The sequence below is a fragment of the Canis lupus genome, chromosome 7 (genome assembly GCF_011100685.1).
Source record: "Canis lupus familiaris isolate Mischka breed German Shepherd chromosome 7, alternate assembly UU_Cfam_GSD_1.0, whole genome shotgun sequence".
NCBI classification, from domain to species: Eukaryota; Metazoa; Chordata; class Mammalia; order Carnivora; family Canidae; genus Canis; species Canis lupus.
The window spans coordinates 65255216-65268781 of NC_049228.1; the positions used below are offsets into that span (position 1 = coordinate 65255216).

Below are 13566 nucleotides of genomic sequence, written 5' to 3' on the forward strand. Positions count from 1 at the left end.
CCAGTTTTTCTGGTTCTCAGACTCAGTCATCACTCATTCATTCAACAAAAGTATATTAAAGCCTTCTATGTTTAAGGCACTATGTTGGGCCCTGAGCATCATTCCTGCTGTACCGTTTGTGAGTTTAATGAATCTACACAAAAAGCTGTCTTTTTTTTTGTGTGCCCCCCCCCCCCACCTTCCCAAAAAGCTGTCTTAAAACAGGATCAGAGTGCTCGCTTTGGCAGCATAAAATACTAAAATTGGAACCATACAGAGATTAGCGTGGCCCCTGCACAAGGATGACTCGCAAATTCATAAAGTGTTTCATGTTTAAAAAACAAAACAGGGGATCCCTGGGTGGCTCAGCGGTTTAGTGCCTGCCTTTGGCCCAGGGCGCGATCCTGGAGTCCCGGGATCGAGTCCTGCATCGGGCTCCCGGCATGGAGCCTGCTTCTCTCTCCTCCTGTGTTTCTGCCTCTCTCTCTCTCTCTCTCTCTGTCTCTCTCTCTCTCTCTGTCTATCATAAATAAATAAATCTTTAAAAAACAAAACAAAACAAAATGGGATCAGAAAGAGCAAGCCCTTGCCTCCTCCTAGTGTGGCTTTGTGCAGAAGCGCCACACACCACTGCCAGCTTCAACATGGTACCATTGTCCTTGGTCTGACCCACTCTCAGCAGCAGCAGTGTGTTAGAGACCGGAGGGCAGGGTGTTTGCAGGGTCATGTGGAGGGTGCAGAAAAGCACTGCTTATGAAGATAATTCTTTTTTTAAAAAGATTTTATTTATTTATTCATGAGAGACACACAGAGAGAGGCAGAAACATAGGCAGAGAGAGAAGCAGGCTCCATGCAGGGAACCCGATGTGGGACTCCATCCTGGGACTCCAGGATCACGCCCTGGGCCGAAGGCAGACACTCAACTGCTGAGCCACCCAGGGATCCCATGAAGATAATTCAATATTGTTCAAGTAGCTATTTTAAGGACGAGCATTAGAAAACAGGAAGCATAACTCCAAGTTTTGCCAACAAAGTCTAATCCAATTCCAAAAGACTGTATCCCTCTTTTGCTCTTGTGTGTGCGTGTGTGCGTGTGTGTGTGTGTAGAAGTCACCAAGCTTGTCTTAGCTGTCTCCCCTCCTGACATCACTACCTGACTGTATTATTGTCTTTTATTTCACGGTCAGGTATTGTCTAAGGATCCCTGGAAATGCCCAACAAACCCTCTCAAGTGAGCTAGCAGGAGTTGGGGGCCACAGTGAGATCCTGTTTAGGAACTTGGAAGGAAAGGAAATGCCATTGTTCCTTGAGATTCAAACGGTAATGTCAGCACATACTAGATCAGAATAAAGATAGACACGCACACTGATGTAATGGAGAAAGAGGGCTACGGGGCCAGCAGTATTGGACTGCAGCCTGCCACATGCCACCCGAACAAGGCTGTCTGACCCAACTGCACACAAACAGGCCTTTTCCAAGTGTGTCTAGTACGGAAGCACAGGCACAGAAGCAGTAGCTGAGGGACAGGCTCCCTGTTGTTCATTCCATGCTGGTGCAGCCTATGGTGGTTTAGAAAGGCCAGACTTCAGCCTGTAGGGGAGGGAGCCTGACCCTTGGACTCGAGCTCTTATGCCTCATGGTTGGGAAACCCAGTCTGCCCCAGGTAGAGCACCCTCTATTTCCAACACCCCTCCAACCCTACCCACCCTCCATACAAACTTCCTGAGAGGGACAAGAAGGAGGCTATAATTACAACCAATTATCCACTTGCCCTAAGGGGCCATCAGGATTCCTGCCATCCTGTCCTATAATCTAGTGTCTCTGTTGCTAGAAGCCTCTGGTAATCCTTCCCATCCAGACTGTTCCGTGGGTACAGTCTGACACATCCGTAATGTAACTCAAGCTTTCCAGACTCCTCTCTTTTCTATCTACAACCAAAATTGGTGACCTCATGCACCAAAGGCTTTCAATAGTGCCTGGAGGTAGATGACTCCCAGGCTGGCTTTTCCCACCTTAGCTTCTTCCCTGAACTTCAAAGTCGGAAGCCATTCAGTTGGCAAGCCTCATGCCTCATGCCTGTGCATCTCAATGTCCAAGACCAATTCCTGTCACGCCATCCCAAATTCACTTCTCCATTTTCACCTCGCTGTGCAAGTTAGAAACTCTGGAGCCATCCTTGACTCGGTTTCCCTTGCACCCTTTTAAGTCGCCTGGTGACTCCTACTGATGCTCAGCTCCATTGCTCAGCCTCGTAAACCACCACCAGCTGCATTCATCTAAGACGCCCCACTCCCACTTTTACCCCCTCTCAGCCTTTCCTCACATCAGCTTGAATAATCCTTTTAACAGGTCAGGTCACATCACATTCCATCCCCTAATGGTTTCTCATCTCAGACTAAAAATCTAGTCCTTTCTGGGCACAAAGCTCTACACCATCTTGTCCTTGCTTTCCTTTCTGACCATATTTCCCACCAGATAACCCCAGATATCTGCTCTGCTCCAGATAATGAGGGCTCAGCATACTACATACTCCTACCTTAAAGCCTTTATGCTACTGTTCTGCTTGGAAACCTCTTCCCCCCCCAGGTATTCCTGTGGCTCAGTGCCTCACTTCATTCTGATTTCCCTACTGAAGCCTTCCCTGAAGGCTCCTATCAAAAGAGCCAACACCACCTTTTAGAATGTAATTCAGAGATAGCAGGGACTTGCTTTCGCTTGCTCTCTGCTGAATCACCAGCACCTACAACAGTGACAGGGACATTGTCACTTACTAATTTTTTTAGAAATATTTTATTTATTTATTCATGAGAGACACACAGAGCCAGAGTTAGAGGGAGAAGCAGGCTCCCTGTGGGGAGCATGATGTGGGACTCGATCCCAGGACCCAGGGATCACGCCCTGAGCTAAAGGCAGACGCTCAACCACTGAGCCATGCAGGTGCCCACTAAATATTTGGTTTTTGCTTTTGAAGATTTTATTCCCACATTGGGCTTCCTGCATGGGGCCTGCTTCTCCCTCTGCCTGGTCTCTGCCTCTCTCTCACTCTCTCTGAATGAATAAATAAATAAATCTTAAAAAAAAAAAAAAAAAGAAATGAACCCTGGACTTCTGAGTAAAATAGGTGATATGTTGTGATTTTTTTTCACCATTTTGGTAATAAGTTCTTCAGTGTAAATTTCAGCTTTCAGATATTCTTATTTTAATTAATTAATATTTTATTTTATTTATTTTTTAAAAAAGATTTTATTTTTAATAAGTAATCTCTACACCCATCATAGGGCTCGAACTTACAACTCTGAGATCAAGAGTTGCATGCTCCACCAACTAAGCCAGCCAGGTGCCCCTAATTAATTTTTTAATTTTACTTACTTATTTATTTTTTTAGGCAGGCTCTGTGCCCAATGTGGGGCTTGAATTCATGATTCCGAGAGTAAGAGTCGCACACTCTACCAACTGAGCCAGCCAGGTGCCCCTAATTGATATTTTAAAAATTGTTATAAAAAAGAAACAATAGTTTTCAAAAAGAATACAGGTATTCAGGCTCCTAAGTGTTTAACTCTGACTTTATTATTTTTATTTTTTTTACTTTATTTTTAAAAACCACATTTAAAACTATTAAAAGCTTGTAATTTTAAAAAATGCCATGCAACCATGTTATATATAAAATTCTGATAAATTGGATAGCAAGGAGTTAACTTGTACTGCTAGATTAACTCAAATTTTGTGGCAACTCAGAATAAAGCTTTCCCTACTATCTCTGGGCATATATTAGAAGTTCTTTAAAAAATGTGGAATCAATTAGGAAGTTTACACAGCCATTTAAAAAATTTGGCCTGGTCATGTCTGCTCACAGATAACAGCACAACAAAGACGGTACCCGTCACAACTGTACCACGCGTATTGAACAATAGTGAACAAGGCTCTGTTGCATTTGTTACCATCCTATAATCCGTTAGACAAGTGGGTATTAATACACACAGTTTTGGAAAGTTTTGGCTACTTATGTGACTTGTTCTATCTATGTAAGAAATATAAGCCCTTGTTTGGTATTTTTTTTTAAAGATTTTTTTTATTTATTCATGAGAGAGACACACACACAGAGAGAGAGAGAGAGAGAGAGAGAGGCAGAGACACAGGCAGAGGGAGAAGCAGGCTCCATGCAGGGAGCCCAACGTGGGACTCGATCCTGGGTCTCCAGGATCACGCCCTGGGCTGAAGGCAGGCGCTAAACCGCTGAGCCACTAGGGCTGCCCCCTTGTTTGGTATTATAAATGATTCACCTTTGCCCTGAAATTGCTTTATTCTTCTTCTTCAAGATTTTGGATTAGTTAATAGAATAGCGTCCTATGTGATACAAAATAGATGTTAAAAATGTTTTCCATTAACAACAACTTACCTATGTGGATCAAGATAATCTTGACGCTGAGCAATGAAAATATGGAAATAACCTTAATTTTTATTCTTTTTCAAGATATTTATTTATTTATTTATTTATTTATTTATTTATTTATTTGAGACAGAGAGAGGGAGAGGCAGAGTCATAGCCAGAGGGAGAAGCAGGCTCCCCGTGGGGAGCCTGATGTGGGGACTGGATCCCAGGACTCCAGGATCATGGCCTGAGCCAAAGGCAGATGCTCAACCACTGAGCCACCCAGGCATCCCCAGAAATAACTTTTATACTAAATAAAGCTGGCATAACATTGCAGCTGTCATTTATAACTCCAAATTTCAAATTTATCTCTTCACCTGTAGAAAAAAAGACAACTAATCACATACCCTCAAATTATTTATGAACGGTTGAATTAGATTATTTCCAGCATTCACTTTTTATCCAGTGATACTTTTTCCTAAATTTTAAGTGATCTCTAAAGCCAATGGAGGTCTCAAACTTAAAGCCTTTGAAGAGTTTGCATGCTTCACTGAATGAGCACCCCTATCCTATGATACTTTGAAACTTCCCATCAGATACTTGCTCAGCAGGACATTTTGCAGTTTTTTTTTTAAGATTTTATTTATTTATTCATGAGAGACTAGAGAGAGAGAGAGAGAGAGGCAAAGACACAGGCAGAGGGAGAAGCAGGGTCCATGCAGGGAGCCTGATGCGGGACTCGATCCCGGGACTCCAGGATCACGCCCTGGGCCAAAGGCAGCGCTAAACCGCTGAGCCACCCAGGGATCCCCATTTTGCAGTTTTTTTATCTGTGGTTTTCTTGAGCTTAATGCTAACTTCCTGTAAAATCCACTTGATGGGGGTCCTGGGTGGCTCAATTGGTTAAGCAGCTGACTCTTGAATTCAGCTCAGGTCATGATCTCAGGGTTGTGAGATGGAGCCCGCATATTGGGCTCTGCACTGGGCATGGAGCCTGCTTAAGATTCTCTCTCTCCTTCTCCCTCTCCCTCTGCCCCTCCCATCCTCTATCTCTTAAAAAAATCCACTTGTTAAAATGTCTGACAGTCAGTATATTAAGTTCATATTTATCATTTCCGATGCTCTTCATTCCTACCTGTATTTCCACGTTTTTGTTTGTAATCATTTTCCTTTGACCTCAAGGACTTAGGACACTATTTTAGTGCAAGTCTGCTGGGTGATGAATTTTCTCAGCTTTTCTTTGAAACTGTCTTTTACTTTTGAAAGATGCTTTGAGCATAGAGTTCTAAGTTATCATTTATTTTCTCTCAGCAATTTAAATTAGTCATCCTACTGTCACCTGGATTCCAGTTTAAGAAATCAGCCATCTCATTGTGAATTATTTGAAGGTAATGTATTTTTCCCTCCTCTGGCTGCTTTTAGATTTTTCTCATGATTTCTGGTGTCTCACCATTATATGGCCAGCTGTGGTTGGATTTGTGTGTCTGCTGCTTGGGATTTGAAGGTTGGTGTCATTTGTTCGTTTTAGGAAAGGCTCAACAGAACTATGCTATGGCTTCTGCCCATTCTCTCCTGAGAGTCCATTTACATGTGCTCATTTGAATTATTCTCATAGCTCATTTGAATTATTCAATGAGTCCCAGGTCTCTTAGGCTCTTTATCTTCCTTTTTTTTTAAGATTTATTTTTTATTTGAGAGAGAGAGAGAGCGAGCAGCAGGAGGGGTGGAGGGAGAGGGAGAGAGAATCCCAAGTGGAGCATGGAGCCCTAAGTGGGACTTGATCTCACGACCCCAAGATCGTGACCTGAGCTGAAAACAAGAGTAGACTGCTTAACTGACTGAGCCACCCAGGGGCCCCTACCCTTCTTGTTTTTTAATCTCTTTGCTTCAGTTTGGAAATTTTCTATTAACCTATATTCCAGTTTACTGATTTTATCTTTTGCTGTGTCTAAAGTGATCAAGTTCTTAATTTCAGGTATTATATGTTTCAATTCTAGAATTTTTTTTAAAGGTTTTTAACATAGATTTTAATTTTCTGGTGAAATTGTCTTTTTAAAAAATTGATTTTCTCAGATTTCCTCTCTTTTCATCAGTGATCTTGAAGTCTTTATTCACTCTAGTATCTGGATCACCTGTGAGTCTGTTTTCACCGCTGGGTTTCGGCTATAGGGTCCTGTCTTTTGGCTTGTCTAGAATTTGTTTATTTTTTAAAGTAGTTTCCACACCCACCTTGGGCTTGAACTCATGATTCTGAGGTGGAGAGTTGTACGCTTTATGGATTAAGCCAGCCAGGGACCTGTCTAGAGTTTTTTTTTAATGGAATGCTGAACACTGTGAGGCTCCAGATATGATGTTATATTCCTCCAGAGAGGACTCCCACTTTCCTCTGTCAGGCAGGGTGGAGACTGAGCATCTCAGTCCAACCAGGGACTAAGCGGAGGGCAAGTGGGGTTACAGTGCTGGCGAGGCAAAGCCTGCCTTTGTTAGCCGATTCCGACATCATAGCCCTCCTGGTCTTTCAATTAGAAGTCTGGGGCATTAACCAGGCACCTTCCTGTGGCAGGTCCTGAACTTTATTGTTGCTTTCTTTAGCAGAATGAGTCTGGTCAAAACTGTTTTTAAAATTTTCTCATTATGGTAAAATATAAATATACCATTTTAATAATTTTCCCCAAAAGAGGATTACAGTATAACTTTTAGCCTCTCATCCTGTATTATTTCAACATTTGATATACATCTTGAGGGAAAAGTTGTAATGTAAAGCTTCCAGGGTTGTCCGTCCAGCATTGTGAGACTACCAGCAGTTCCACTGGGTTCTCAGCCTCCTCTGATGGACGAAGCCTGGACTGCTCAGCCTCCCATCCCATAGAAACACTGTCAGCTTCCCTCTTCAAGGGATCTCCTCTCCCTGGAACCTTAGAATCTCTATCTGGGGTTGTTTCAGCAGATCTCTACTGCATTTAAAGAGTGATTTTTATTGAATGGATCCTGCCTGGAAACCTGAATACCTTTCTCTAAGTTAATTTTAGAGACTTTCTCTAGCTTGCCTTTATCTCTATTTTCCCGAGAATTATTGACTTAAGTTTTTAGGCCATTGCCTGGTCCACTGGAAATCCAAGTCATCCTTCATACTTTGAGAGCACTTTTTCTCCCAAATATCTTGTCAAAATAGATTGATGGTCTGAGGTTGGTCTGAGTTTCACATTTATTAGTCCTGCCAGCCTTTGGTGGAAATGTTAATGGACAATGAAAAGGGCCCAGAGTCAGTAAACGTGAATGAATGATTAGCTGAGGGAATAAGTGAATAAAGGATAAAAGAAAAGAAAAAAAAGGCAGATCTCTTGGGCAAATCTCCAACTGGATGATAATGTGTACTCCTGAGCTTGAGTGGAGAGTAACAACAATACTAGGGAATGCATTAGGAGAGATATTCCAAGCCAACTGTTAACAGCCCAATAAAATTGTCCTATATTTTGTGGGGTTTTTCTTTTTTTGGCCTATGATTCAATAAATTATTTTTTGTTGGGTAAATATCTATTATGTCATTGTTGCTGAATTCTTTAATGTGTAAAAATGTTCACTTCAGAATTACAGACGAATTCATCTGTTTTTTAAAGTTTTACCATTATAAATACCATGTGGAGCAAGCGTCTCTTCTCATTTCCAGTGGGAGACATTGTCCAATTGATTCTTACTTCATGATATCCCTTCTAAGCACTAAGTTGGTGATAGGTATCATATTCATCTTTGTATCCTCAGCTGCCACAGTAAACTACAACCATGAAGTAGTTGCTTACATTCTCCCCCCCATTCCTCCTGCCATCATCTTAGCCTAGCTGCTCTTTATTGTGCTTGGAATATTATAACAGATTACTGAATTTTTTTTTCTTGTACACTTGATGCCTGACTACTCCTGACCCCCCCCCCCCCCCAAAAAAAAGAAGGAAAAAAAAAAGAAAAAAAATCATCTTACAAATATTGCTAACTTGATAATTCTACCTAAATCAATGCATCATTAGCCAGCTCAAAATTTTTTAGTCAAGGGGATGCTGGAAGTTTAAAATTTTGCTACTTAGTTTTCTGTTGTTTAAGAGAAATTTCTTAGATTTGTCTCATCCTAATATCTGGAACTTTATATTTTTTCAAAGATTTTATTTATGGAACATGTAGGTGGCTCAGTCAGTTAAGTGTCTGCCTTCAGCTTAGGTCCTGAGCCCAGCTAAGCTTCCCATCAGGCTCCCTGCTCAGTGGGGAGTCCACTTTTCCCTCTCCTTCTGCCTTTCCCCCTGCTTGTGTTCCTTTTCTCTCAAATAAATATCTGAAAAAATAATAAAAAGTCCTTATTCCTTTATTTTTAAAAAATATTTTATTTATTTATTCATGAGAGACACAGAGAGAGAGAAAGAGAGGGAGAGACACAGGCAGAGGGAGAAGCAGGCTCCATGCAGGGAGCCCGACGTGGGACTCCATCTCGAGTCTCCAGGATCACGCCCTGAACTGAAGGTGGCGCTAAACCGCTGAGTCACCCGGGCTGCCCAAAAGTCCTTATTCCTTTAAAAATATTTTATTTATATTAGTGAGACTGTGCATGTGCATGAGTGCATGCGTGAGTGGGGGGAGGGGTAGAGTGAGAGCATCTCAAGTAGACTCCTTGCTAAGCTTGGAGCCCCATACAGGGTTTGATCTCACTATCCTAAGATCATGACTGGGGCTGAAACCAAGAGTCCTATGCTTAACTGACTGAACTACCCAGGTTCCCCCGGAACTTTTGAGATTTCTAAATGCTCAGGCTATACCCAAATCAAAATCCAGAAAAGAAGAGCCTAAAAATCTCTATTTATTAAGCATCTGGGTGACTTTTATGATTAAGTACTTGTGATCCTTGTACCAGCAGCATCAGCATCACCTGGGAGCAAGAAAAAAATGTAAATTTTGGGCCCCTCTCTGCTTTGTGGTGGGGTTGATAGTTTTGGTGTAAATAGTCTTTCAGGTGATTTTGATGTATACGAAAGTTTGAATAACATCAAACTAACCTCCAACAGTGACATAGGGCAGTGGTTCTTAAATTTGGTTGCACACTAGAATCACCTAAGGAGCTTTTTAAAAAAGTACTGATGCCTGGACCTTATCCCCAGAGAGTCTGATTCAATTGGTTTGGGGTATGGCAAACGTTTTACTGGAATATCATGGATAATGAGGCTTATGTCCTCTGCCATCCATAATCATTTCACCATAATTTTGAATTTATTTAGTCTTGCTGATTGGATTTATACGCAAAGGTTTATTAAATTTGGATGCTTGAAATAAACTTAGGACTTTAAAATATCATTGTTTATTTGGATTCTGTGTAAGATTTAATTTTAATAAAGGGATATTACTAATGATTTGAAAACTACAGGACCCGCAGACTCAAGTCTAAACTCTTTAGTCTTTTTTAAAAATTCAATTAGCCAACACACAGAACATCATTTCAGATGTAGTGTTCAATGATTTATTAGTTGCGTGTAAACCCACTGCTCCTCACATCATGTGCCCTCCTTAATGCCCATCACCCAGTTACTCCATCCCCCATGCCCCTCCCCTCTAGCAACCTTCAGTTTGTTTCCTATAGTTAAGAGTCTCACGATTTGTCCCTCTCTGATGATTGCTGTTTTCTTTCCCTTCCCCTATCATCCTCTGTGCTGTTTTTTATATTCCACCTGAGTGAAACCATGTAATTGTCTTTCTCTGATTGACTTATTTCGCTCAGCATAATACCCTCCAGTTCCATCCAGGTCAGTGTAAATGCTAACTAAGTATGCATCCTTTCTGATGGTTGTAAACTGTTTAGTCTTGCCTTTAGGACAGAGTGTACTGCTTCTCTTATTGATACCCCCTTAGCTCTGCTCTCTAGCTGTAACACATGTCTAGGAAGTAGGCCTTCAGCACTTAGGAAGGGGAAAGAGCACCATAAGGATGTCCCAGACTACATTCTAGTTCTAGCCCACTGTAATCTTGGCAAGTCACTAATTCTCTTTGGGGTTCTGTTTCCTCATTATGAGGGGAGGAGATAAAACCAAGTCTGTCTAGGACCCCTTCTGAATTGGTATGTTATCATTTACACATTTAGGTGAATTTCCCAACTTGGAGTGCATTATCTTTTCCTTTCTGCTTCTCTGGGTTAATTTATCCTGAGGCATAGTTTGAATTCTAATTATCCTTACTATTTTTTTTTCATTCAGTCTAAGTTTCTTCAACCTCTTAGGCATCTTTATATGTTTATGTCTGGCTTCCTACTGAGTAATAACAAGGTCTCACATATCCCTTTATATCCCCAAATACCTAACACATGGTAAATAAACACGGTTTGGTTTTTTTTTTAGGACCATGAATTACTGCCGCTGCCCATTTTTGCCCAGTGAATCTTTCTTACTGTACCAAAGGTTCTAATTCATATCTTATTCACCTTATAAAGTTTCTTTTATCATAGTCCTTCCTATTTATCCTCTACTTTCCAGGGAGTGTTCTCTAAAAACAGCTCTCTTCTGGCCTCTGCTGGTGTGATAGCAGACAACTGTTTTGTTAATTCTTGCTTAAGTGCATGCTCAAGGACTCAGGCGTAAGTAGACACTGGAGTTTTGAAAGAAACCATTCTAACAGCATCAATTCAGCAAAGTGAAAGATTTTGAGAGGTCTCTTAAACTGCCACGCTTGCTGAGCACAGACAGCTGGATGGTAAAAATTTGAGATGTATTTCAAAATGCTTATTTCTGAAGTGGTATTTTTCACAATTAAACTCCACACTGTTAAAATCAGGATTAACAGAATAAGATTCTTAGGTGTAGGTTTCTTTTCCTTTTTAAAAGAGATTTTATTTATTTGAGAGGGTGCGTGCACAAGTCGGTGGCGGGGGGGGGGGGGGGGGGCGGGGCGTGTAGATTGGGAAAAGCAGACCCCACTGAGCAGGGAGCGCAATGTGGGACTCAGTCCCAGGACCCATGACCTGAGCTGAAGGCAGACGCTTAACTGACTGAGCTACCCAGGCACCCCAAAGTGTTTCTTTTTCTTAAAGTTTTTATTTATTCATGAGAAACACAGAGAGAGGGAGAGACACAGGCAGAGGAAGAAGCAGGCTCCCCACAGGGAGCCCAATGTGGGACTCCATCTGGACTCTGGGATCATGCCCTGAGCCAAAGGTAGACACTCAATGATCAAAGGCTAAGCCTCCCAGGCATCACTATGCATTTTTATTTAAAGAGTTTTTAGGGATGCCTGGGTGGCTCAGTGGTTTGAGTGCTTTGGCTTAGGGCGTGATCCCAGAATCTCAGGATTGAGTCCCTCATTGGGCTTCCTGTATGGAAAACCTCAAGTTTTTAAAAAGTGCATTTTAAAAACTCATTTAAAGGTAGAGTTGGTCAGGGGCACCTGGGTGGCTTAGTGGGCTAAGCGTCTGCCTTTGGTTCAGGTCATGATCTCGGGGTCCTGGGATTGAGCCCCATATCAAGCTCCCTGTTCAGCAGGGGCCTGCTTCTCCCTCTCCCTCTGCCCTTCCCCATGACTTGTGTTCTCTCCCACTTGCTCTGCTCTTTCTCTCTCAAATAATCTTTAAAAAATATAATAAATAAAGATCTAGTCAATAACAGATAAAAAGGGAGAGGAAAAAAAAGGGAGAAGGACCTTAGTTTACCCAACCTCACAGGTTGACTGAAGAGAAAATGAAAAATGCTAGGTATAAATGGTTGGATAGGGCAGCCTGGTGGCTCAGCGGTTTAGCGCCGCCTTCAGCCCGAGGTGTGATCCTGGACCCCTGGGATCGAGTCCCATGTCGGGCTCCCTGTGTGGAGCCTGCTTCTCCCTTTGCCTGTGTCTCTGCCTCTCTCTCTGTCTCTCATGAGTAAATAAATAAAATATTTAAAAATAAAATAAATGGTTGGATAACTGTTAAGCTACAGGTTAGACTATCTCTTGCTTCCTGTCTCTGCTTAGGCTGCCTTTTATTTATTCTTTAATTTTTATTAAAAAACATTAAAAAACTTTGAAAGAGAGAGAGAAAGTACTTGAGCAAGTGCAGGGGATAGGGGCGGAGGGAATCTTTCAAGCTGACTCCATGCTGAGCGCAGAGCCTGATGCAGGGCTTGATCCCAGGATCCTGAGATCACAACCTGAATGGAAACCAAGAGTCGGCCACTCAACTGACTGGGCCGCTCAGGCACCCCTTAAGCTTCCTTTTATTTATTTATCTATTTATTTAAAATTTAAAAAAGACTTTATTTATTTATTCATGAGAGACACACAGAGGCAGAGGGAGAAGCAGGCTCCATGCAGGAAGCCCAACGTGGGACTCGATCCCGGGACTCCAGGATCACACCCTGAGCTGAAGGCAGACGCTCAACCGCTGATTCACCTGGGCTGCCCCTTAAGCTTCCTTTTTTTTTTTTTTTTTTGCTTTTTTTTTTAAAATATATATATATTTATATATATATATATAAGATTTTATGTATTTATTCATGAGAGACAGAGAGAGAGAGAGAGAGAGAGGCAGAGACACAGGCAGAGGGAGAAGCAGGCTCCATGCAGGAAGCCCGATGTGGGACTCGATCCCGGGTCTCCAGGATCAGGCCCTGGGCTGAAGGCGGCACTAAACCGCTGAGCCACCTGGGCTTCCCCTTAAGCTTCCTTTTAAAAAGGAAAATACATTGGAGATATAGAGCTTTAACTGCACATGTGGTGCCTGTTCAAATCCAGGTGTCCCTGACTCCTGGCCTTTAGAAGTACTATACAATAATGGATACAGCTCTGATTCTGGAATTAGGCAATCCTGGGCTCTAATTTTCACCTCTTAGTTATTAGAGGTAGCCCAGTAACAATTATGGTCATTGAGAAACAGGGGAGGTTATTAGGTGGGGCCTTCTGGAAATAAACTTTTTTTTTTTTAAAGCTTTTATTTATTATTTATTTATTAGAGACAGAGAGCGAGAAGCAGGCAGAGGGAGAAGCAGGCTCCATCCAGGGAGCCCGACGCGGGACTTGATCCAGGGTCTCCAGGATAATGCCCTGGGCTGAAGGCAGCGCTAAACTGCTAAGCCACCAGGGCTGCCCTGGAAATAAACTTTTTAAGTTATTTAAGTGATAAATCTCTACGGCCAATGTGGGGCTCGAACCCACCACCCTGAGGTCAAGAATAACATGCTGTTCTGACTGAGCCAGCCAGGTACCACCTCAATCTAAGTTTATTTGAG

The 13566-nt window shown here is 42.1% G+C and overlaps 1 non-coding gene across 1 annotated transcript; it reads left to right on the plus strand.

Annotated features, from left to right (window-relative positions):
* The first annotated feature begins 211 nt into the window (after positions 1 to 211).
* Positions 212 to 316, plus strand: LOC119872785. Its single transcript, XR_005362800.1, has one exon. It is a non-coding gene; the product is annotated as a U6 spliceosomal RNA (small nuclear RNA).
* The last annotated feature ends 13250 nt before the right edge of the window (positions 317 to 13566 follow it).